A 26,098-nucleotide genomic window follows, 5' to 3' on the forward strand; every position below is an offset into this window, starting at 1 on the left:
AGACCCATGAAATGGGTACCATGCAATATGATTTCAAAGGGTCTTCATTTGCTCACCGAACCTCTCCAATCCTATCACTGCTGCGTTTATGCCCCTGTACACACGCTTCATTCTCTTTCGGAGACATAGCAATCCATAGGTTTTAAGATACTTACTAGTCAGGTACATTCTTAGGCGTTTAATATGGGGTGTTGAGTCCATTTCCTTGAGCAAGGAGTAGCTCTTGTCTATTCCATATTTGGCTTAAGGAACTTTATCTGTGCTCATTTCAATCTCTGGTTTTATGCAGCACCCCAACTCACCTTTCCCCTTAAGCAAGCATAAGTTGGTTTTTTAAATTTGAGACCCTGTTCTGTTCTGTAATTCAGTTCCTGTGTAGCCAAGTTTACATTCCGTGTATTACTGATATCTTATGATGTTTTTTTTCTGTGTGACTTATTTCAGTTAGAATCCTCATACCTGAATCCACTCATTATGGTGCTACGGGCCTGATGACATAGATTTCATTGCTGAGTGATACTGCATTGTACGTAAGTACCACAAGTTCTTTATCCATTTTGCACTTTCTGTGATATTGAACTTGTACGGTAAATGAGGTTCTTGTAAACAGAGGCATCCCAAACTTTGGGGTGGCTGTGTCTTTTTGATTTTAATTTCCCTAAGCTATAGGACCATAAGTGGAAGTGCCCTAGGCTCTGTTGCTTTGTTTCTTAGATGTTACAGGAAACATCATACACTTCTCCCGAGTGTCTGTTGGCAATTTACATCCCACCCATCAGCATAACAAGGCTCCCAGTTCTCCATGGCCTGTCCTGCCTTTCTGGATTTTACACTTTTTTCAGATGGCCCTTTTGACCGGGGGGAAGTGAGACTTCATTGTAGTGCAGATTTCCTTTGCAAGCTTGCTTGGTTGGCCAAAAAGGGCGTATGCGTTTTTTCCTGAATATATTCAGGAAAAAACGCATACGCCCTTTTTGGCCAAGTGCATCATTGTGGACGTTCTGCCTCTTTTCCTATGCTTTCAATGCAATTCCAGTCTACCTCCTGAAATCGGTTTCCTGCAATTCTGCCCCGCTTTCAAGTCCTCTTGGCAGCCTTACTTCGGTATATTTTTGGATGATAGCTGTCATTTATAACTCTGCAGGTTTGTGAATTACAGTGCCCCTGAGCTCCTTTCTTCAACTCGCTTTCTTGTGACCTGGCCGCAACACCGCAGGATGGCTTCAGGCCCTAATCTGGTTCCGGCACGGCACGCTGAGCCTTTGGTTAATTCCTCTTCCTGGTAGGAAATGAGAGTTAAATTTGCCCGTCCAGACACCTCCAGCTAATCTCTCATTGGTTCTCGCTATTCCTGTTCATCTTCCGCAGAAATTGCAAACTGGGCCAAACAGGAGGTTAAAGGCGCTGACTCTCCAAGTGGGGAGAGTGTTAGTAAAGTGTCTGGAATGTTGCACCCGAGTACCAGGGTACGAAAACTGAGACATATTTGAACACGTCTCCCGATCACATGGTTGATCATACTCTAGGTTCCACATGCATGTTTTAGCTGAAGGAAGAATACCTTAAAACTGGGTAGTTGAAACCCGTGGAATGGGTACCATGCAATATGACTTCAAAGCGTCTTCATTTGCTCACCGAATCTCTCCAATCCTATCACTGCTGCGTTTATGCCCCTGTACACATGCTTGATTCTCTTTCGGAGACATAGCAATCCATAGGTTTTAAGATACTTACTAGTCAGGTACATTCTTAGGCGTTTAATATGGGGAGTTGAGTCCATTTCGTTGAGCAAGGAGTAGCTCTTGTCTATTCCATATTTGGCTTAAGGAACTTTATCTGTGCTCATTTCAATCTCTGGTTTTATGCAGCACCCCAACTCACCTTTCCCCTTAAGCAAGCATAAGTTGGTTTTCTAAATTTGAGACCCTGTTCTGTTCTGTAATTCAGTTCCTGTGTAGCCAAGTTACATTCCGTGTATTAGTGATATCTTATGATGTTTCTTTTTCTGTGTGACTTATTTCAGTTAGAATCATCGTACCTGAATCCACTCATTATGCTGCTACGGGCCTGATGACATAGATTTCATTGCTGAGTGATACTGCATTGTACGTAAGTACCACATGTTTTTTATCCATTTTTCACTTTCTGTGATATTGAACTTGTACGGTAAACGAGGTTCTTGTAAACAGAGGCGTCCCAAACTTTCGGCTGGCTGTGTCTTTTTGATTTTAATTTCTCTAATCTATAGGACCATAAGTGGAAGTGCCCTAGGCTCTGTTGCTTTGTTTTTTAGATGTTTCAGGAAACACCATACACTTCTCCCGAGTGTCTGTTGGCAATTTACATCCCGCCCATCAGCATAACAAGGCTCCAAGTTCTCCATGGCCTGTCCTGCCTTTCTGGATTTTACACTTTTTTCAGATGGCCCTTTGACGGGGGGAAGTGAGACTTCATTGTAGTGCAGATTTCCTTTGCAAGTTTGCTTGGTTGGCCAAAAAGGGCGTATGCGTTTTTTCCTGAATATATTCAGGAAAAAACGCATACGCCCTTTTTGGCCAAGTGCATCATTGTGGACGTTCTGCCTCTTTTCCTGTGCTTTCAATGCAATTCCAGTCTACCTCCTGAAATCGGTTTCCTGCAATTCTGCCCCGCTTTCAAGTCCTCTTGGCAGCCTTACTTCAGTATATTTTTGGATGATAGCTGTCATTTATAACTCTGCAGGTTTGTGAATTACAGTGCCCCTGAGCTTCTTTCTTCAACTCGCTTTCTTGTGACCTGGCCGGAACACCGCATGATGGCTTCAGGGCCTAATCTGGTTCCGGCACGGCATGCTGAGCCTTTGGTTATTTCCTCTTCCTGGTGGGAAATGAGAGTTAAATTTGCCCGTCCAGACACCTCCAGCTAGTCTCTCATTGGTTCTCCCTATTCCTGTTCATCTTCCGCAGAAATTGCAAACTGGGCCAAACAGGAGGTTAAAGGCGCTGACTCTCCAAGTGGGGAGAGTGTTAGTAAAGCGTCTGGAATGTTGCACCCGAGTACCAGGGTACGAAAACTGAGACATATTTGAACACGTCTCCCGTTCACACGGTTGATCATACTCTGGGTTCCACATGCATGTTTTAGCTGAAGGAAGAATACCTTAAACCTGGAGACTTGAGACCCATGAAATGGGTACCATGCAATATGATTTCAAAGGGTCTTCATTTGCTCACCGAACCTCTCCAATCCTATCACTGCTGCGTTTATGCCCCTGTACACATGCTTGATTCTCTTTCGGAGACATACCAATCCATAGGTTTTAAGATACTTACTAGTCAGGTACATTCTTAGGCGTTTAATATGGGGTGTTGAGTCCATTTCCTTGAGCAAGGAGTAGCTCTTGTCTATTCCATATTTGGCTTAAGGAACTTTATCTGTGCTCATTTCAATCTCTGGTTTTATGCAGCACCCCAACTCACCTTTCCCCTTAAGCAAGCATAAGTTGGTTTTTTAAATTTGAGACCCTGTTCTGTTCTGTAATTCAGTTCCTGTGTAGCCAAGTTTACATTCCGTGTATTACCGATATCTTTTGATGTTTTTTTTCTGTGTGACTTATTTCAGTTAGAATCCTCATAACTGAATCCACTCATTATGGTGCTACGGGCCTGATGACATAGATTTCATTGCTGAGTGATACTGCATTGTACGTAAGTACCACAAGTTCTTTATCCATTTTGCACTTTCTGTGATATTGAACTTGTACGGTAAACGAGGTTCTTGTAAACAGAGGCATCCCAAACTTTGGGGTGGCTGTGTCTTTTTGATTTTAATTTCCCTAAGCTATAGGACCATAAGTGGAAGTGCCCTAGGCTCTGTTGCTTTGTTTCTTAGGTGTTACAGGAAACACCATACACTTCTCCCGAGTGTCTGTTGGCAATTTACATCCCACCCATCAGCATAACAAGGCTCCTAGTTCTCCATGGCCTGTCCTGCCTTTCTGGATTTTACACTTTTTTCAGATGGCCCTTTTGACCGGAGGGAAGTGAGACTTCATTGTAGTGCAGATGTCCTTTGCAAGCTTGCTTGGTTGGCCAAAAGGGGCGTATGCGTTTTTTCCTGAATATATTCAGGAAAAAACGCATACGCCCCTTTTGGCCAAGTGCATCATTGTGGACGTTCTGCCTCTTTTCCTATGCTTTCAATGCAATTCCAGTCTACCTCCTGAAATCGGTTTCCTGCAATTCTGCCCCGCTTTCAAGTCCTCTTGGCAGCCTTACTTCAGTATATTTTTGGATGATAGCTGTCATTTATAACTCTGCAGGTTTGTGCATTACAGTGCCCCTGAGCTCCTTTCTTCAACTCGCTTTCTTGTGACCTGGCCGCAACACCGCAGGATGGCTTCAGGCCCTAATCTGGTTCCGGCACGGCACGCTGAGCCTTTGGTTAATTCCTCTTCCTGGTAGGAAATGAGAGTTAAATTTGCCCGTCCAGACACCTCCAGCTAATCTCTCATTGGTTCTCGCTATTCCTGTTCATCTTCCGCAGAAATTGCAAACTGGGCCAAACAGGAGGTTAAAGGCGCTGACTCTCCAAGTGGGGAGAGTGTTAGTAAAGCGTCTGGAATGTTGCACCCGAGTACCAGGGTACGAAAACTGAGACATATTTGAACACGTCTCCCGATCACACGGTTGATCATACTCTGGGTTCCACATGCATGTTTTAGCTGAAGGAAGAATACCTTAAAACTGGGTAGTTGAGACCCGTGGAATGGGTACCATGCAATATGACTTCAAAGCGTCTTCATTTGCTCACCGAATCTCTCCAATCCTATCACTGCTGCGTTTATGCCCCTGTACACACGCTTGATTCTCTTTCGGAGACATAGCAGTCCATAGGTTTTAAGATACTTACTAGTCAGGTACATTCTTAGGCGTTTAATATGGGGAGTTGAGTCCATTTCGTTGAGCAAGGAGTAGCTCTTGTCTATTCCATATTTGGCTTAAGGAAATTTATCTGTGCTCATTTCAATCTCTGGTTTTATGCAGCACCCCAACTCACCTTTCCCCTTAAGCAAGCATAAGTTGGTTTTCTAAATTTGAGACCCTGTTCTGTTTTGGACTTCAGTTCCTGTGTAGCCAAGTTACATTCCGTGTATTAGTGATATCTTATGATGTTTCTTTTTCTGTGTGACTTATTTCAGTTAGAATCATCGTACCTGAATCCACTCATTATGCTGCTACGGGCCTGATGACATAGATTTCATTGCTGAGTGATACTGCATTGTACGTAAGTACCACATGTTTTTTATCCATTTTTCACTTTCTGTGATATTGAACTTGTACGGTAAACGAGGTTCTTGTAAACAGAGGCGTCCCAAACTTTGGGGTGGCTGTGTCTTTTTGATTTTAATTTCTCTAAGCTATAGGACCATAAGTGGAAGTGCCCTAGGCTCTGTTGCTTTGTTTTTTACATGTTTCAGGAAACACCATACACTTCTCCCGAGTGTCTGTTGGCAATTTACATCCCGCCCATCAGCATAACAAGGCTCCAAGTTCTCCATGGCCTGTCCTGCCTTTCTGGATTTTACACTTTTTTCAGATGGCCCTTTGACGGGGGGAAGTGAGACTTCATTGTAGTGCAGATTTCCTTTGCAAGTTTGCTTGGTTGGCCAAAAAGGGCGTATGCGTTTTTTCCTGAATATATTCAGGAAAAAACGCATACGCCCTTTTTGGCCAAGTGCATCATTGTGGACGTTCTGCCTCTTTTCCTATGCTTTCAATGCAATTCCAGTCTACCTCCTGAAATCGGTTTCCTGCAATTCTGCCCCGCTTTCAAGTCCTCTTGGCAGCCTTACTTCAGTATATTTTTGGACGATAGCTGTCATTTATAACTCTGCAGGTTTGTGAATTACAGTGCCCCTGAGCTTCTTTCTTCAACTCGCTTTCTTGTGACCTGGCCGGAACACCGCATGATGGCTTCAGGGCCTAATCTGGTTCCGGCACGGCATGCTGAGCCTTTGCTTATTTCCTCTTCCTGGTGGGAAATGAGAGTTAAATTTGCCCGTCCAGACACCTCCAGCTAGTCTCTCATTGGTTCTCGCTATTCCTGTTCATCTTCCGCAGAAATTGCAAACTGGGCCAAACAGGAGGTTAAAGGCGCTGACTCTCCAAGTGGGCAGAGTGTTAGTAAAGCGTCTGGAATGTTGCACCCGAGTACCAGGGTACGAAAACTGAGACATATTTGAACACGTCTCCCGTTCACACGGTTGATCATACTCTGGGTTCCACATGCATGTTTTAGCTGAAGGAAGAATACCTTAAACCTGGAGACTTGAGACCCATGAAATGGGTACCATGCAATATGATTTCAAAGGGTCTTCATTTGCTCACCGGACCTCTCCAATCCTATCACTGCTGCGTTTATGCCCCTGTACACACGCTTCATTCTCTTTCGGAGACATAGCAATCCATAGGTTTTAAGATACTTACTAGTCAGGTACATTCTTAGACGTTTAATATGGGGTGTTGAGTCCATTTCCTTGAGCAAGGAGTAGCTCTTGTCTATTCCATATTTGGCTTAAGGAACTTTATCTGTGCTCATTTCAATCTCTGGTTTTATGCAGCACCCCAACTCACCTTTCCCCTTAAGCAAGCATAAGTTGGTTTTTTAAATTTGAGACCCTGTTCTGTTCTGTAATTCAGTTCCTGTGTAGCCAAGTTTACATTCCGTGTATTACTGATATCTTATGATGTTTTTTTTCTGTGTGACTTATTTCAGTTAGAATCCTCATACCTGAATCCACTCATTATGGTGCTACGGGCCTGATGACATAGATTTCATTGCTGAGTGATACTGCATTGTACGTAAGTACCACAAGTTCTTTATCCATTTTGCACTTTCTGTGATATTGAACTTGTACGGTAAATGAGGTTCTTGTAAACAGAGGCATCCCAAACTTTGGGGTGGCTGTGTCTTTTTGATTTTAATTTCCCTAAGCTATAGGACCATAAGTGGAAGTGCCCTAGGCTCTGTTGCTTTGTTTCTTAGATGTTACAGGAAACATCATACACTTCTCCCGAGTGTCTGTTGGCAATTTACATCCCACCCATCAGCATAACAAGGCTCCCAGTTCTCCATGGCCTGTCCTGCCTTTCTGGATTTTACACTTTTTTCAGATGGCCCTTTTGACCGGGGGGAAGTGAGACTTCATTGTAGTGCAGATTTCCTTTGCAAGCTTTCTTGGTTGGCCAAAAAGGGCGTATGCGTTTTTTCCTGAATATATTCAGGAAAAAACGCATACGCCCTTTTTGGCCAAGTGCATCATTGTGGACGTTCTGCCTCTTTTCCTATGCTTTCAATGCAATTCCAGTCTACCTCCTGAAATCGGTTTCCTGCAATTCTGCCCCGCTTTCAAGTCCTCTTGGCAGCCTTACTTCAGTATATTTTTGGATGATAGCTGTCATTTATAACTCTGCAGGTTTGTGAATTACAGTGCCCCTGAGCTCCTTTCTTCAACTCGCTTTCTTGTGAGCTGGCCGCAACACCGCAGGATGGCTTCAGGCCCTAAACTGGTTCCGGCACGGCACGCTGAGCCTTTGGTTAATTCCTCTTCCTGGTAGGAAATGAGAGTTAAATTTGCCCGTCCAGACACCTCCAGCTAATCTCTCATTGGTTCTCGCTATTCCTGTTCATCTTCCGCAGAAATTGCAAACTGGGCCAAACAGGAGGTTAAAGGCGCTGACTCTCCAAGTGGGGAGAGTGTTAGTAAAGCGTCTGGAATGTTGCACCCGAGTACCAGGGGAGGAAACCTGAGACATATTTGAACACGTCTCCCGTTCACACGGTTGATCATACTCTGGGTTCCACATGCATGTTTTAGCTGAAGGAAGAATACCTTAAACCTGGAGACTTGAGACCCATGAAACGGGTACCATGCAATATGATTTCAAAGGGTCTTCATTTGCTCACCGAACCTCTCCAATCCTATCACTGCTGCGTTTATGCCCCTGTACACATGCTTGATTCTCTTTCGGAGACATAGCAATCCATAGGTTTTAAGATACTTACTAGTCAGGTACATTCTTAGGCGTTTAATATGGGGTGCTGAGTCCATTTCGTTGAGCAAGGAGTAGCTCTTGTCTATTCCATATTTGGCTTAAGGAACTTTATCTGTGCTCATTTCAATCTCTGGTTTTATGCAGCACCCCAACTCACCTTTCCCCTTAAGCAAGCATAAGTTGGTGTTCTAAATTTCAGACCCTTTTCTGTTCTGTAATTCAGTTCCTGTGTAGCCAAGTTTACATTCCGTGTATCACTGATATCTTATGATGTTTCTTTTTCTGTGTGACTTATTTCAGTTAGAATCATCATACCTGAATCCACTCATTGTGCTGCTAAGGGCCTGATGACATAGATTTCATTGCTGAGTGATATTGCTTTGTAAGTAAATACCACAACTTCTTTATCCATTTTTCACTTTCTGCAATGTTGAACTTGTACTGTAAACGAGTTTCTTGTAAACAGAGGCGTCCCAAACTTTGGGGTGGCTGTGTCTTTTTGATTTTAATTTCCCTAAGCTATAGGACCATAAGTGGAAGTGCCCTAGGCTCTGTTGTTTCTTTTTTAGATGTTTCAGGAAACACCATACACTTCTCCCGAGTGTCTGTTGGCAATTTACATCCCGCGCATCAGCATAACAAGGCTCCCAGTTCTCCATGGCCTGTCCTGCCTTTCTGGATTTTACACATTTTTCAGATGGCCCTTTTGACCGGGGGGAAGTGAGACTTCATTGTAGTGCAGATTTCCTTTGCAAGCTTGCTTGGTTGGCCAAAAAGGGCGTATGCGTTTTTTCCTGAATATATTCAGGAAAAAACGCATACGCCCTTTTTGACCAAGTGCATCATTGTGGACGTTCTGCCTCTTTTCCTATGCTTTCAATGCAATTCCAGTCTACCTCCTGAAATCGGTTTTCTGCAATTCTGCCCCGCTTTCAAGTCCTCTTGGCAGCCTTACTTCAGTATATTTTTGGACGATAGCTGTCATTTATAACTCTGCAGGTTTGTGAATTACAGTGCCCCTGAGCTCCTTTCTTCAACTCGCTTTCTTGTGACCTGGCCGCAACACCGCAGGATGGCTTCAGGCCCTAATCTGGTTCCGGCACGGCACGCTGAGCCTTTGGTTAATTCCTCTTCCTGGTAGGAAATGAGAGTTAAATTTGCCCGTCCAGACACCTCCAGCTAGTCTCTCATTGGTTCTCGCTATTCCTGTTCATCTTCCGCAGAAATTGCAAACTGGGCCAAACAGGAGGTTAAAGGCGCTGACTCTCCAAGTGGGGAGAGTGTTAGTAAAGCGTCTGGAATGTTGCACCCGAGTACCAGGGGAGGAAAACTGAGACATATTTGAACACATCTCCCGTTCACACGGTTGATCATACTCTGGGTTCCAGATGCATGTTTTAGCTGAAGGAAGAATACCTTAAACCTGAAGAGTTGAGACCCGTGGAATGGGTACCATGCAATATGACTTCAAAGGGTCTTCATTTGCTTACCGAACCTTTCCAATCCTATCACTGCTGCGTTTATGCCCCTGTACACATGCTTGATTCTCTTTTGGAGACATAGCAATCCATAGGTTTTAAGATACTTACTAGTCAGGTACATTCTTAGGCGTTTAATATGGGGTGTTGAGTCCATTTCGTTGAGCAAGGAGTAGCTCTTGTCTATTCCATATTTGGCTTAAGGAACTTTATCTGTGCTCATTTCAATCTCTGGTTTTATGCAGCAGCCCAACTCACCTTTCCCCTTAAGCAAGCATAAGTTGGTTTTCTAAATTTGAGACCCTGTTCTGTTCTGTAATTCAGTTCCTGTGTAGCCAAGTTTACATTCCATGTATTACTGATATCTTATGATGTTTCTTTTTCTGTGTGACTTATTTCAGTTAGAATCATCATACCTGTATCCACTCATTGTTTTGCTAAGGGCCTGATGACATAGATTTCATTGCTGAGTGATATTGCTTTGTAAGTAAATACCACAACTTCTTTATCCATTTTTCACTTTCTGCGATGTTGAACTTGTACTGTAAACGAGGTTCTTGTAAACAGAGGCGTCACAAACTTTGGGGTGGCTGTGTCTTTTTGATTTTAATTTCCCTAAGCTATAGGACCATAAGTGGAAGTGCCCTAGGCTCTGTTGCTTTGTTTTTTAGATGTTTCAGGAAACACCATACACTTCTCCCGAGTGTCTGTTGGCAATTTACATCCCGCCCATCAGCATAACAAGGCTCCCAGTTCTCCATGGCCTGTCCTGCCTTTCTGGATTTTACACTTTTTTCAGATGGCCCTTTTGACCGGGGGGAAGTGAGACTTCATTGTAGTGCAGATTTCCTTTGCAAGTTTGCTTGGTTGGCCAAAAAGGGCGTATGCGTTTTTTCCTGAATATATTCAGGAAAAAACGCATACGCCCTTTTTGGCCAAGTGCATCATTGTGGACGTTCTGCCTCTTTTCCTATGCTTTCAATGCAATTCCAGTCTAGCTCCTGAAATCGGTTTCCTGCAATTCTGCCCCACTTTCAAGTCCTCTTGGCAGCCTTACTTCAGTATATTTTTGGACGATAGCTGTCATTTATAACTCTGCAGGTTTGTGAATTACAGTGCCCCTGAGCTCCTTTCTTCAACTCGCTTTCTTGTGACCTGGCCGCAACACCGCATGATGGCTTCAGGCCCTAATCTGGTTCCGGCACGGCACGCTGAGCCTTTGGTTAATTCCTCTTCCTGGTAGGAAATGAGAGTTAAATTTGCCCGTCCAGACACCTCCAGCTAGTCTCTCATTGGTTCTCGCTATTCCTGTTCATCTTCCGCAGAAATTGCAAACTGGGCCAAACAGGAGGTTAAAGGCGCTGACTCTCCAAGTGGGGAGAGTGTTAGTAAAGCGTCTGGAATGTTGCACCCGAGTACCAGGGGAGGAAAACTGAGACATATTTGAACACATCTCCCGTTCACACGGTTGATCATACTCTGGGTTCCAGATGCATGTTTTAGCTGAAGGAAGAATACCTTAAACCTGGAGAGTTGAGACCCGTGGAATGGGTACCATGCAATATGACTTCAAAGGGTCTTCATTTGCTTACCGAACCTTTCCAATCCTATCACTGCTGCGTTTATGCCCCTGTACACATGCTTGATTCTCTTTTGGAGACATAGCAATCCATAGGTTTTAAGATACTTACTAGTCAGGTACATTCTTAGGCGTTTAATATGGGGTGTTGAGTCCATTTCGTTGAGCAAGGAGTAGCTCTTGTCTATTCCATATTTGGCTTAAGGAACTTTATCTGTGCTCATTTCAATCTCTGGTTTTATGCAGCAGCCCAACTCACCTTTCCCCTTAAGCAAGCATAAGTTGGTTTTCTAAATTTGAGACCCTGTTCTGTTCTGTAATTCAGTTCCTGTGTAGCCAAGTTTACATTCCATGTATTACTGATATCTTATGATGTTTCTTTTTCTGTGTGACTTATTTCAGTTAGAATCATCATACCTGTATCCACTCATTGTTTTGCTAAGGGCCTGATGACATAGATTTCATTGCTGAGTGATATTGCTTTGTAAGTAAATACCACAACTTCTTTATCCATTTTTCACTTTCTGCGATGTTGAACTTGTACTGTAAACGAGCTTCTTGTAAACAGAGGCGTCACAAACTTTGGGGTGGCTGTGTCTTTTTGATTTTAATTTCCCTAAGCTATAGGACCATAAGTGGAAGTGCCCTAGGCTCTGTTGCTTTGTTTTTTAGATGTTTCAGGAAACACCATACACTTCTCCCGAGTGTCTGTTGGCAATTTACATCCCGCCCATCAGCATAACAAGGCTCCCAGTTCTCCATGGCCTGTCCTGCCTTTCTGGATTTTACACTTTTTTCAGATGGCCCTTTTGACCGGGGGGAAGTGAGACTTCATTGTAGTGCAGATTTCCTTTGCAAGTTTGCTTGGTTGGCCAAAAAGGGCGTATGCGTTTTTTCCTGAATATATTCAGGAAAAAACGCATACGCCCTTTTTGGCCAAGTGCATCATTGTGGACGTTCTGCCTCTTTTCCTATGCTTTTAATGCAATTCCAGTCTACCTCCTGAAATCGGTTTCCTGCAATTCTGCCCCGCTTTCAAGTCCTCTTGGCAGCCTTACTTCAGTCTATTTTTGGACGATAGCTGTCATTTATAACTCTGCAGGTTTGTGAATTACAGTGCCCCTGAGCTCCTTTCTTCAACTCGCTTTCTTGTGAGCTGGCCGCAGCACCGCAGGATGGCTTCAGGCCCTAATCTGGTTCCAGCACGGCACGCTGAGCCTTTGGTTATTTCCTATTCCTGGTGGGAAATGAGAGTTAAATTTGCCCGTCCAGACACCTCCAGCTAGTCTCTCATTGGTTCTCCCTATTCCTGTTCATCTTCCGCAGAAATTGCAAACTGGGCCAAACAGGAGGTTAAAGGCGCTGACTCTCCAAGTGGGGAGAGTGTTAGTAAAGCGTCTGGAATGTTGCACCCGAGTACCAGGGGAGGAAAACTGAGACATATTTGAACAAGTCTCCCATTCACACGGTTGATCATACTCTGGGTTCCACATGCATGTTTTAGCTGAAGGAAGAATCCCTTAAACCTGGAGAGTTGAGACCCATGGAATGGGTACCATGCAATATGACTTCAAAGGGTCTTCATTTGCTCACCGAACCTCTCCAATCCTATCACTGCTGCGTTTATGCCCCTGTACACACGCTTGATTCTCTTTTGGAGACATAGCAATCCATAGGATTTAAGATACTTACTAGTCAGTTACACTCTTAGGCGTTTAATATGGGGTGTTGAGTCCATTTCGTTGAGCAAGGAGTAGCTCTTGTCTATTCCATATTTGGCTTAAGGAACTTTATCTGTGCTCATTTCAATCTCTGGTTTTATGCAGCACCCCAACTCACCTTTCGGTTTAAGCATGCATAAGTTGGTGTTCTAAATTTGAGACCCTGTTCTGTTTTGGAATTCAGTTTCTGTGTAGCCAAGTTTACATTCCGTGTATTACTGATATATTATGATGTTTCTTTTCTGTGTGACTTATTTCAGTTAGAATCATCGTACCTGAATCCACTCATTATGCTGCTACGGGCCTGATGACATAGATTTCATTGCTGAGTGATACTGCATTGTACGTAAGTACCACAAGTTCTTTATCCATTTTTCACTTTCTGTGATATTCAACTTGTACGGTAAACGAGGTTCTTGTAAACACAGGCGTCCCAAACTTTGGGGTGGCTGTGTCTTTTTGATTTTAATTTCCCTAAACTATAGGACCATAAGTGGAAGTGCCGTAGGCTCTGTTGCTTTGTTTTTTAGATGTTTCAGGAAACACCATACACTTCTCCCTAGTGTCTGTTGGCAATTTACATCCCACCCATCAGCATAACAAGGCTCCCAGTTCTCCATGGCCTGTCCTGCCTTTCTGGATTTTACACTTTTTTCAGATGGCCCTTTTGACCGGGGGGAAGTGTGACTTCATTGTAGTGCAGATTTCCTTTGCAAGCTTGCTTGGTTGGCCAAAAAGGGCATATGCGTTTTTTCCTGAATATATTCAGGAAAGAACGCATATGCCCTTTTTGGCCAAGTGCATCATTGTGGACGTTCTGCCTCTTTTCCTATGCTTTCAATGCAATTCCAGTCTACCTCCTGAAATCGGTTGACTGCAATTCTACCCCGCTTTCAAGTCCTCTTGGCAGCCTTACTTCAGTATATTTTTGGACGATAGCTGTCATTTATAACTCTGCAGGTTTGTGAATTACAGTGCCCCTGAGCTCCTTTCTTCAACTCGCTTTCTTGTGAGCTGGCTGCAACACCGCAGGATGGCTTCAGGCCCTAATCTGGTTCCGGCACGGCACGCTGAGCCTTTGGTTAATTCCTTTTCCTGGTGGGAAATGAGAGTTAAATTTGCCCGTCCAGACACCTCCAGCTAGTCTCTCATTGGTTCTCGCTATTCCTGTTCATCTTCCGCAGAAATTGCAAACTGGGCCAAACAGGAGGTTAAAGGGACTGACTCTCCAAGTCGGGAGAGTGTTAGTAAAGCGTCTGGAATGTTGCACCCGAGTACCAGGGTATGAAAACTGAGACATATTTGAACACGTCTCCCGATCACATGGTTGATCATGCTCTAGGTTCCACATGCATGTTTTAGCTGAAGGAAGAATACCTTAAACCTGGGTAGTTGAAACCCGTGGAATGGGTACCATGCAATATGACTTCAAAGGGTCTTCATTTGCTCACCGAACCTCTCCAATCCTATCACTGCTGCGTTTATGCCCCTGTGCACATGCTTGATTCTCTTTCGGAGTAATAGCAATCCATAGGTTTTAAGATACTTACTAGTCAGGTACATTCTTAGGCGTTTAATATGCGGTGTTGAGTCCATTTCGTTGAGCAAGGAGTACCTCTTGTCTATTCCATATTTGGCTTAAGGAACTTTATCTGTGCTCATTTCAATCTCTGGTTTTATGCAGCACCCCAACTCACCTTTCCCCTTAAGCAAGCATAAGTTGGTTTTCTAAATTTGAGACCCTGTTCTGTTCTGTAATTCAGTTCCTGTGTAGCCAAGTTTACATTCCGTGTATTACTGATATCTTATGATGTTTCTTTTTCTGTGTGACTTATTTCAGTTAGAATCATCGTACCTGAATCCACTCATTGTGCTGCTAAGGACCTGATGACATAGATTTCATTGCTGAGTGATATTGCTTTGTAAGTAAATACCACAACTTCTATATGCATTTTTCACTTTCTGCGATGTTGAACTTGTATGGTAAACGAGGTTCTTGTAAACAGAGCCATTCCAAACTTTGGGGTGGCTGTGTCTTTTTGATTTTAATTTCCCTAAGCAATAGGACCATAAGTGGAAGTGCTTTAGGCTCTGTTGCTTTGTTTTTTAGATGTTTCAGGAAACACCATACACTTCTCCCGAGTGTCTGTTGGCAATTTACATCCCGCCCATCAGCATAACAAGGCTCCCAGTTCTCCATGGCCTGTCCTGCCTTTCTGATTTTACACTTTTTTCAGATGGTCCTTTTGACCGGGGGGAAGTGAGACTTCATTGTAGTGCAGATTTCCTTTGCAAGCTTGCTTGGTTGGCCAAAAAGGACGTATGCGTTTTTTCCTGAATATATTCAGGAAAAAATGCATACGTCCTTTTTGGCCAAGTGCATCATTGTGGACGTTCTGCCTCTTTTCCTATGCTTTCAATGCAATTCCAGTCTACCTCCTGAAATCGGTTTCCTGCAATTCTGCCCCGCTTTCAAGTCCTCTTGGCAGCCTTACTTCAGTATATTTTTGGACGACAGCTGTCATTTATAACTCTGCAGGTTTGTGAATTACAGTACCCCTGAACTCCTTTCTTCAACTCGCTTTCTTTTGAGCTGGCCGCAACACCGCAGGATGGCTTCAGGCCCTAATCTGGTTCCGGCATGGCACGCTGAGCCTTTGGTTATTTCCTCTTCCTGGTGGGAAATGAGAGTTAAATTTGCCCGTCCAGACACCTCCAGCTAGTCTGTCATTGGTTCTCCCTATTCCTGTTCATCTTCCGCAGAAATTGCAAACTGGGCCAAACAGGAGGTTAAAGGCGCTGACTCTCCAAGTGGGGAGAGTGTTAGTAAAGCGTCTGGAATGTTGCACCCGAGTACCAGGGTACGAAAACTGAGACATATTTGAACATGTCTCCCGTTCACACGGTTGATCATACTCTGGGTTCCACATGCATGTTTTAGCTGAAGGATCAATACCTTAAACCTGGAGAGTTGAGACCCGTGAAATGGGTACCATGCAATATGACTTCAAAGGGTCTTCATTTGCTCACCGAACCTCTCCAATCCTATCACTGCTGCGTTTATGCCCCTGTACCCACCCTTGATTCTCTTTTGGAGACATAGCAATCCATAGGTTTTAAGATACTTACTAGTCAGGTACATTCTTAGGCGTTTAATATGCGGTGTTGAGTCCATTTCATTGAGCAAGGAGTAGCTCTTGTCTATTCCATATTTGGCTTAAGGAACTTTATCTGTGCTCATTTCAATCTCTGGTTTTATGCAGCACCCCAACTCACCTTTCCCCTTAAGCAAGCATAAGTTGGTTTTCTAAATTTAAGACCCTGTTCTGTTCTGTAATTCAGTTCCTGTGTAGCCAAGTTTACATTCCGTGTATTACTGATATCTTTTGATGTTTCTTTTTCTGTGTGACTTATTTCAGTTAGAATCATCATACCTGAATCCACTCATTGTGCTGCTAAGGGCCTGATGACATAGATTTCATTGCTGAGTGATAGTGCATTGTACGTAAGTACCACAAGTTCTTTATCCATTTTTCATTTTCTGCGATGTTGAACTTGTACTGTAAACGAGGTTCTTCTAAACAGAGCCGTTCCAAACTTTGGGGTGGCTGTGTCTTTTTGATTTTAATTTCCCTAAGCTATAGGACCATAAGTGGAAGTGCCCTAGGCTCTGTTGCTTTGTTTTTTAGATGTTTCAGGAAACACCATACACTTCTCCCAAGTGTCTGTTGGCAATTTACATCCCGCCCATCAGCATAACAAGGCTCCCAGTTCTCCATGGCCTGTCCTGCCTTTCTGGATTTACACTTTTTTCAGATGGCCCTTTTGACCGGGGGGAAGTGAGACTTCATTGTAGTGCAGATTTCCTCTGCAAGTTTCCTTGGTTGGCCAAAAAGTGAGTATGCGTTTTTTCCTGAATATATTCAGGAAAAAACGCATACGCCCTTTTTGGCCAAGTGCATCATTGTGGACGTTCTGCCTCTTTTCCTATGCTTTCAATGCAATTGCAGTCTACCTCCTGAAATCGGTTTCCTGCAATTCTGCCCCGCTTTCAAGTCCTCTTGGCAGCCTTACTTCAGTATATTTTTGGACGATAGCTGTCATTTATAACTCTGCAGGTTTGTGAATTACAGTACCCCTGAGCTCCTTTCTTCAACTCGCTTTCTTTTGAGCTGGCCGCAACACCGCAGGATGGCTTCAGGCCCTAATCTGGTTCCGGCACGGCACACTGAGCCTTTGGTTATTTCCTCTTCTTGGTGGGAAATGAGAGTTAAATTTGCCCGTCCAGACACCTCCAGCTAGTCTCTCATTGGTTCTCCCTATTCCTGTTCATCTTCCGCAGAAATTGCAAACTGGGCCAAACAGGAGGTTAAAGGCGCTGACTCTCCAAGTGGGGAGAGTGTTAGTAAAGCATCTGTAATGTTGCACCCGAGTACCAGGGGAGGAAAACTGAGACATATTTGAACACGTCTCCTGATCACATGGTTGATCATACTCTAGGTTCCACATGCATGTTTTAGCTGAAGGAAGAATACCTTAAACCTGGGTAGTTGAAACCCGTGGAATGGGTACCATGCAATATGACTTCAAAGGGTCTTCATTTGCTCACCGAACCTCTCCAATCCTATCACTTCTGCGTTTATCCCCCTGTGCACATGCTTGATTCTCTTTCGGAGACATAGCAATCCATAGGTTTTAAGATACTTACTAGTCAGGTACATTCTTAGGCGTTTAATATGGGGTGTTGAGTCCATTTCGTTGAGCAAGGAGTACCTCTTGTCTATTCCATATTTGGCTTAAGGAACTTTATCTGTGCTCATTTCAATCTCTGGTTTTATGAAGCACCCCAACTCACCTTTCCCCTTAAGCAAGCATAAGTTGGTTTTCTAAATTTAAGACCCTGTTCTGTTCTGTAATTCAGTTCCTGTGTAGCCAAGTTTACATTCCGGGTATTACTGATATCTTATGATGTTTCTTTTTCTGTGTGACTTATTTCAGTTAGAATCATCATACCTGAATCCACTCATTGTGCTGTTAAGGGCCTGATGACATAGATTTCATTGCTGAGTGATATTGCTTTGTAAGTAAGTACCACAACTTCTTTTTCCATTTTTCACTTTCTGCGATGTTGAACTTGTACTGTAAACGAGTTTCTTGTAAACAGAGGCGTCCCAAACTTTGGGGTGGCTGTGTCTTTTTGATTTTAATTTCCCTAAGCTAAAAGACCATATGTGGAAGGGCCCTAGGCTCTGTTGCTTTGTTTTTTAGATGTTTCAGGAAACACCATACACTTCTCCCAGGTGTCTGTTGGCAATTTACATCCCGCCCATCAGCATAACAATGCTCCCAGTTCTCCATGGCCTGTCCTGCCTTTCTGGATTTTACACTTTTTTCAGATGGCCCTTTTGACCTGGGGGACGTGAGACTTCATTGTAGTGCAGATTTCCTTTGCAAGCTTGCTTGGTTGGCCAAAAAGGACGTATGCGTTTTTTCCTGAATATATTCAGGAAAAAATGCATACGTCCTTTTTGGCCAAGTGCATCATTGTGGACGTTCTGCCTCTTTTCCTATGCTTTCAATGCAATTCCAGTCTACCTCCTGAAATCGGTTTCCTGCAATTCTGCCCCGCTTTCAAGTCCTCTTGGCAGCCTTACTTCAGTATATTTTTGGACGACAGCTGTCATTTATAACTCTGCAGGTTTGTGAATTACAGTACCCCTGAACTCCTTTCTTCAACTCGCTTTCTTTTGAGCTGGCCGCAACACCGCAGGATGGCTTCAGGCCCTAATCTGGTTCCGGCATGGCACGCTGAGCCTTTGGTTATTTCCTCTTCCTGGTGGGAAATGAGAGTTAAATTTGCCCGTCCAGACACCTCCAGCTAGTCTGTCATTGGTTCTCCCTATTCCTGTTCATCTTCCGCAGAAATTGCAAACTGGGCCAAACAGGAGGTTAAAGGCGCTGACTCTCCAAGTGGGGAGAGTGTTAGTAAAGCGTCTGGAATGTTGCACCCGAGTACCAGGGTACGAAAACTGAGACATATTTGAACATGTCTCCCGTTCACACGGTTGATCATACTCTGGGTTCCACATGCATGTTTTAGCTGAAGGATCAATACCTTAAACCTGGAGAGTTGAGACCCGTGAAATGGTTACCATGCAATATGACTTCAAAGTGTCTTCATTTGCTCACCGAACCTCTCCAATCCTATCACTGCTGCGTTTATGCCCCTGTACCCACCCTTGATTCTCTTTTGGAGACATAGCAATCCATAGGTTTTAAGATACTTACTAGTCAGGTACATTCTTAGGCGTTTAATATGCGGTGTTGAGTCCATTTCATTGAGCAAGGAGTAGCTCTTGTCTATTCCATATTTGGCTTAAGGAACTTTATCTGTGCTCATTTCAATCTCTGGTTTTATGCAGCACCCCAACTCACCTTTCCCCTTAAGCAAGCATAAGTTGGTTTTCTAAATTTAAGACCCTGTTCTGTTCTGTAATTCAGTTCCTGTGTAGCCAAGTTTACATTCCGTGTATTACTGATATCTTTTGATGTTTCTTTTTCTGTGTGACTTATTTCAGTTAGAATCATCATACCTGAATCCACTCATTGTGCTGCTAAGGGCCTGATGACATAGATTTCATTGCTGAGTGATAGTGCATTGTACGTAAGTACCACAAGTTCTTTATCCATTTTTCATTTTCTGCGATGTTGAACTTGTACTGTAAACGAGGTTCTTCTAAACAGAGCCGTTCCAAACTTTGGGGTGGCTGTGTCTTTTTGATTTTAATTTCCCTAAGCTATAGGACCATAAGTGGAAGTGCCCTAGGCTCTGTTGCTTTGTTTTTTAGATGTTTCAGGAAACACCATACACTTCTCCCAAGTGTCTGTTGGCAATTTACATCCCGCCCATCAGCATAACAAGGCTCCCAGTTCTCCATGGCCTGTCCTGCCTTTCTGGATTTACACTTTTTTCAGATGGCCCTTTTGACCGGGGGGAAGTGAGACTTCATTGTAGTGCAGATTTCCTCTGCAAGTTTCCTTGGTTGGCCAAAAAGTGCGTATGCGTTTTTTCCTGAATATATTCAGGAAAAAACGCATACGCCCTTTTTGGCCAAGTGCATCATTGTGGACGTTCTGCCTCTTTTCCTATGCTTTCAATGCAATTGCAGTCTACCTCCTGAAATCGGTTTCCTGCAATTCTGCCCCGCTTTCAAGTCCTCTTGGCAGCCTTACTTCAGTATATTTTTGGACGATAGCTGTCATTTATAACTCTGCAGGTTTGTGAATTACAGTACCCCTGAGCTCCTTTCTTCAACTCGCTTTCTTTTGAGCTGGCCGCAACACCGCAGGATGGCTTCAGGCCCTAATCTGGTTCCGGCACGGCACACTGAGCCTTTGGTTATTTCCTCTTCTTGGTGGGAAATGAGAGTTAAATTTGCCCGTCCAGACACCTCCAGCTAGTCTCTCATTGGTTCTCCCTATTCCTGTTCATCTTCCGCAGAAATTGCAAACTGGGCCAAACAGGAGGTTAAAGGCGCTGACTCTCCAAGTGGGGAGAGTGTTAGTAAAGCGTCTGGAATGTTGCACCCGAGTACCAGGGTACGAAAACTGAGACATATTTGAACACGTCTCCCGTTCACACGGTTGATCATACTCTGGGTTCCACATGCATGTTTTAGCTGAAGGAAGTATACCTTAAACCTGGAGAGTTGAGACCCGTGAAATGGGTACCATGCAATATGACTTCAAAGGGTCTTCATTTGCTCACCGAACCTCTCCAATCCTATCACTGCTGCGTTTATGCCCCTGTACACACGCTTGATTCTCTTTTGGACACATAGCAATCCATAGGTTTTAAGATACTTACTAGTCGGGTACATTCTTAGGCGTTTAATATGGGGTGTTGAGTCCATTTCATTGAGCAAGGAGTAGCTCTTGTCTATTCCATATTTGGCTTAAGGAACATTATCTGTGCTCATTTCAATCTCTGGTTTTATGCAGCACCCCAACTCACCTTTCCCCTTAAGCAAGCATAAGGTGGTTTTCTAAATTTGAGACCCTGTTCTGTTTTGGAATTCAGTTCCTGTGTAGCCAAGTTTACATTCCGTGTATTAGTGATATCTTATGATGTTTCTTTTTCTGTGTGACTTATTTCAGTTAGAATCATCGTACCTGAATCCACTCATTATGCTGCTACGGGCCTGATGACATAGATTTCATTGCTGAGTGATACTGCATTGTACGTAAGAACCACAATTTCTTTATCCATTTTAAACTTTCTGTGATATTGAACTTGTACAGTAAACCAGGTTCTTGTAAACAGAGGCGTCCCAAACTTTGGGGTGGCTGTGTCTTTTTGATTTTAATTTCCCTAAGCTATAGGACCATAAGTGGAAGTGCCCTAGGCTCTGTTGCTTTGTTTTTTAGATGTTTCAGGAAACACCATACACTTCTCCCGAGTGTCTGTTGGCAATTTACATCCTGCCCATCAGCATAACAAGGCTCCCAGGTCTCCATGGCCAGTTCTGCCTTTCTGGGTTTTACACTTTTTTCAGAAGGCCCTTTTGACCGCGGGGAAGTGAGACTTCATTGCAGTGCAGATATCCTTTGCAAGCTTGCTTGGTTGACCAAAAAGGGCGTATGCGTTTTTTCCTGAATATATTCAGGAAAAAACGCATACGCCCTTTTTGGCCAAGTGCATCACTGTGGACGTTCTGCCTCTTTTCCTATGCTTGAAATGCAATTCCAGTCTACCTCCTGAAATCGGTTTACTGCAATTCTACCCCGCTTTCAAGTCCTCTTGGCAGCCTTACTTCAGTATATTTTTCGATGATAGCTGTCATTTATAACTCTGCAGGTTTGTGAATTACAGTGCCCCTGAGCTCCTTTCTTCAACTCGCTTTCTTTTGAGCTGGCCGCAACACCGCAGGATGGCTTCAGGCCCTAATCTGGTTCCAGCACGGCATGCTGAGCCTTTGGTTAATTCCTCTTCCTGGTGGGAAATGAGAGTTAAATTTGCCCGTCCAGACACCTCCAGCTAGTCTCTCATTGGTTCTCGCTATTCCTGTTCATCTTCCGCAGAAATTGCAAACTGGGCCAAACAGGAGGTTAAAGGGACTGACTCTCCAAGTCGGGAGAGTGTTAGTAAAGCGTCTGGAATGTTGCACCCGAGTACCAGGGTACGAAAACTGAGACATATTTGAACACGTCTCCTGATCACATGGTTGATCATACTCTAGGTTCCACATGCATGTTTTAGCTGAAGGAAGAATACCTTAAACCTGGGTAGTTGAAACCCGTGGAATGGGTACCATGCAATATGACTTCAAAGGGTCTTCATTTGCTCACCGAAACTCTCCAATCCTATCACTGCTGCGATTATGCCCCTGTAAACATGCTTGATTCTCTTTCGGAGACATAGCAATCCATAGGTTTTAAGATACTTACTAGTCAGGTACATTCTTAGGCGTTTAATATGCGGTGTTGAGTCCATTTCGTTGAGCAAGGAGTAGCTTTTGTCTATTCCATATTTGGCTTAAGGAACTTTATCTGTGCTCATTTCAATCTCTGGTTTTATGCAGCACCCCAACTCACCTTTCCCCTTAAGCAAGCATAAGTTGGTTTACTAAATTTTAGACCCTGTTCTGTTTTGGAATTCAGTTCCTGTGTATCCATGTTTTCATTCCGTGTATTACTGATATCTTATGATGTTTCAATTTCTGTGTGACTTATTTCAGTTAGAATCATCATACCTGAATCCACTCATTGTGCTGCTACGGGCCTGATGACATAGATTTCATTGCTGAGTGATATTGCTTTGTAAGTAAATACCACAACTTCTTTTTCCATTTTTCACTTTCTGCGATGTTGAACTTGTACTGTAAACGAGTTTCTTGTAAACAGAGGCGTCCCAAACTTTGGGGTGGCTGTGTCTTTTTGATTTTAATTTCCCTAAGCTAAAGGACCATAAGTGGAAGTGCCCTAGGCTCTGTTGCTTTGTTTTTTAGATGTTTCAGGAAACACCATACACTTGTCCCGAGTGTCTGTTGGCAATTTACATCCCGCCCATCAGCATAACAAGGCTCCCAGTTCTCCATGGCCTGTCCTGCCTTTCTGGATTTTACACTTTTTTCAGATGGCCCTTTTGACGGGGGGAAGTGAAACTTCATTGTAGTGCAGATTTCCTTTGCAAGCTTGCTTGGTTGGCCAAAAAGGGCGTATGCGTTTTTTCCTGAATATATTCAGGAAAAAATGCATACGCCCGTTTTGCCCAAGTGCATCATTGTGGACGTTCTGCCTCTTTTCCTATGCTTTCAATGCAATTCCAGTCTACCTCCTGAAATCTGTTTCCTGCAATTCTGCCCCGCTTTCAAGTCCTCTTGGCAGCCTTACTTCAGTATATTCTTGGACGATAGCTGTCATTTATAACTCTGCAGGTTTTTGAATACAGTGCCCCTGAGCTCCTTTCTTCAACTCGCTTTCTTGTGACCTGGCCACAACACCGCAGGATGGTTTCAGGCCCTAATCTGGTTCCGGCACGGCACGCTGAGCCTTTGTTTATTTCCTCTTCCTGGTGGGAAATGAGAATTAAATTTGCCCGTCCAGACACCTCCAGTTAGTCTCTCATTTGTTCTCGCTATTCCTGTTCATCTTCCGCAGAAATTGCAAACTGGGCCAAACAAGAGGTTAAAGGGACTGACTCTCCAAGTCGGGAGAGTCTTAGTATAACGTCTGGAATGTTGCACCCGAGTACTAGGGTACGAAAACTGAGACATATTTGAACACGTCTCCCGATCAAATGGTTGATCATACTCTAGGTTCCACATGCATGTTTTAGCTGAAGGAAGAATACCTTAAAACTGGGTAGTTGAAACCCGTGGCATTGGTACCATGCAATATGACTTCAAAGGGTCTTCATTTGCTCACCGAACCTCTCCAATCCTATCACTGCTGCGTTTATGCCCCTGTACTCACGCTTGATTCCCTTTTGGAGACATAGCAATCCATAGGTTTTAAGATACTTACTAGTCAGGTACATTCTTAGGCGTTTAATATGCGGTGTTGAGTCCATTTCGTTGAGCAAGGAGTAGCTCTTGTCTATTCCATATTTGGCTTAAGGAACTTTATCTGTGCTCATTTCAATCTCTGGTTTTATGCAGCACCCAAACTGACCTTTCCCCTTAGCAAGCATATGTTGGTTTTCTAAATTTGAGACCCTGTTCTGTTTTGGAATTCAGTTCCTGTGTAGCCAAGTTTACATTCCATGCATTAGTGATATCTTATGATGTTTCTTTTTCTGTGTGACTTATTTCAGTTAGAATCATCGTACCTGAATCCACTCATTATGCTGCTACGGGCCTGATGACATAGATTTCATTGCTGAGTGATACTGCATTGTACGTAAGTACCACAATTTCTTTATCCATTTTTCACTTTCTGTGATACTGAACTTGTACGGTAAAAGAACTTTTTGTAAACAGAGGCGTCCCAAACTTTGGGGTGGCTGTGTCTTTTTGATTTTAATTTCCCTAAGCTATAGGACCATAAGTGGAAGTGCCCTAGGCTCTGTTGCTTTGTTTTTTAGATGTTTCAGGAAACACCATACACTTCTCCCGAGTGTCTGTTGGCAATTTACATCCCGCCCATCAGCATAACAAGGCTCCCAGTTCTCCATGGCCTGTCCTGCCTTTCTGGATTTACACTTTTTTCAGATGGCCCTTTTGACCGGGGGGGAAGTGAGACTTCATTGTAGTGCAGATTTCCTCTGCAAGTTTCCTTGGTTGGCCAAAAAGTGCGTATGCGTTTTTTCCTGAATATATTCAGGAAAAAACGCATACGCCCTTTTTGGCCAAGTGCATCATTGTGGACGTTCTGCCTCTTTTCCTATGCTTTCAATGCAATTGCAGTCTACCTCCTGAAATCGGTTTCCTGCAATTCTGCCCCGCTTTCAAGTCCTCTTGGCAGCCTTACTTCAGTATATTTTTGGACGATAGCTGTCATTTATAACTCTGCAGGTTTGTGAATTACAGTACCCCTGAGCTCCTTTCTTCAACTCGCTTTCTTGTGAGCTGGCCGCAACACCGCAGGATGGCTTCAGGCCCTAATCAGGTTCCGGCACGGCACACTGAGCCTTTGGTTATTTCCTCTTCTTGGTGGGAAATGAGAGTTAAATTTGCCCGTCCAGACACCTCCAGCTAGTCTCTCATTGGTTCTCCCTATTCCTGTTCATCTTCCGCAGAAATTGCAAACTGGGCCAAACAGGAGGTTAAAGGCGCTGACTCTCCAAGTGGGGAGAGTGTTAGTAAAGCATCTGTAATGTTGCACCCGAGTACCAGGGGAGGAAAACTGAGACATATTTGAACACGTCTCCTGATCACATGGTTGATCATACTCTAGGTTCCACATGCATGTTTTAGCTGAAGGAAGAATACCTTAAACCTGGGTAGTTGAAACCCGTGGAATGGGTACCATGCAATATGACTTCAAAGGGTCTTCATTTGCTCACCGAACCTCTCCAATCCTATCACTTCTGCGTTTATCCCCCTGTGCACATGCTTGATTCTCTTTCGGAGACATAGCAATCCATAGGTTTTAAGATACTTACTAGTCAGGTACATTCTTAGGCGTTTAATATGGGGTGTTGAGTCCATTTCGTTGAGCAAGGAGTACCTCTTGTCTATTCCATATTTGGCTTAAGGAACTTTATCTGTGCTCATTTCAATCTCTGGTTTTATGAAGCACCCCAACTCACCTTTCCCCTTAAGCAAGCATAAGTTGGTTTTCTAAATTTAAGACCCTGTTCTGTTCTGTAATTCAGTTCCTGTGTAGCCAAGTTTACATTCCGGGTATTACTGATATCTTATGATGTTTCTTTTTCTGTGTGACTTATTTCAGTTAGAATCATCATACCTGAATCCACTCATTGTGCTGTTAAGGGCCTGATGACATAGATTTCATTGCTGAGTGATATTGCTTTGTAAGTAAGTACCACAACTTCTTTTTCCATTTTTCACTTTCTGCGATGTTGAACTTGTACTGTAAACGAGTTTCTTGTAAACAGAGGCGTCCCAAACTTTGGGGTGGCTGTGTCTTTTTGATTTTAATTTCCCTAAGCTAAAAGACCATATGTGGAAGGGCCCTAGGCTCTGTTGCTTTGTTTTTTAGATGTTTCAGGAAACACCATACACTTCTCCCAGGTGTCTGTTGGCAATTTACATCCCGCCCATCAGCATAACAATGCTCCCAGTTCTCCATGGCCTGTCCTGCCTTTCTGGATTTTACACT

At 43.6% G+C, this 26,098-nt stretch overlaps 1 long non-coding RNA gene across 2 annotated transcripts in view; it reads left to right on the forward strand.

Moving 5' to 3' along the window:
• The first annotated feature begins 11,456 nt into the window (after positions 1-11,456).
• The window catches only part of LOC307181289, a 492,089-nt gene continuing 477,447 nt past the window's right edge, over positions 11,457-26,098 (forward strand). For both annotated transcript variants that reach the window (XR_013826334.1, XR_013826335.1), the window contains exon 1: positions 11,457-11,577. This is a non-coding gene — a long non-coding RNA (uncharacterized lncRNA). The remainder of the gene's footprint in view (positions 11,578-26,098) is intronic.

The sequence above is a fragment of the Stenella coeruleoalba genome (assembly GCF_951394435.1).
Source record: "Stenella coeruleoalba genome assembly, contig: scaffold_82, whole genome shotgun sequence".
Classification (NCBI taxonomy): Eukaryota; Metazoa; Chordata; class Mammalia; order Artiodactyla; family Delphinidae; genus Stenella; species Stenella coeruleoalba.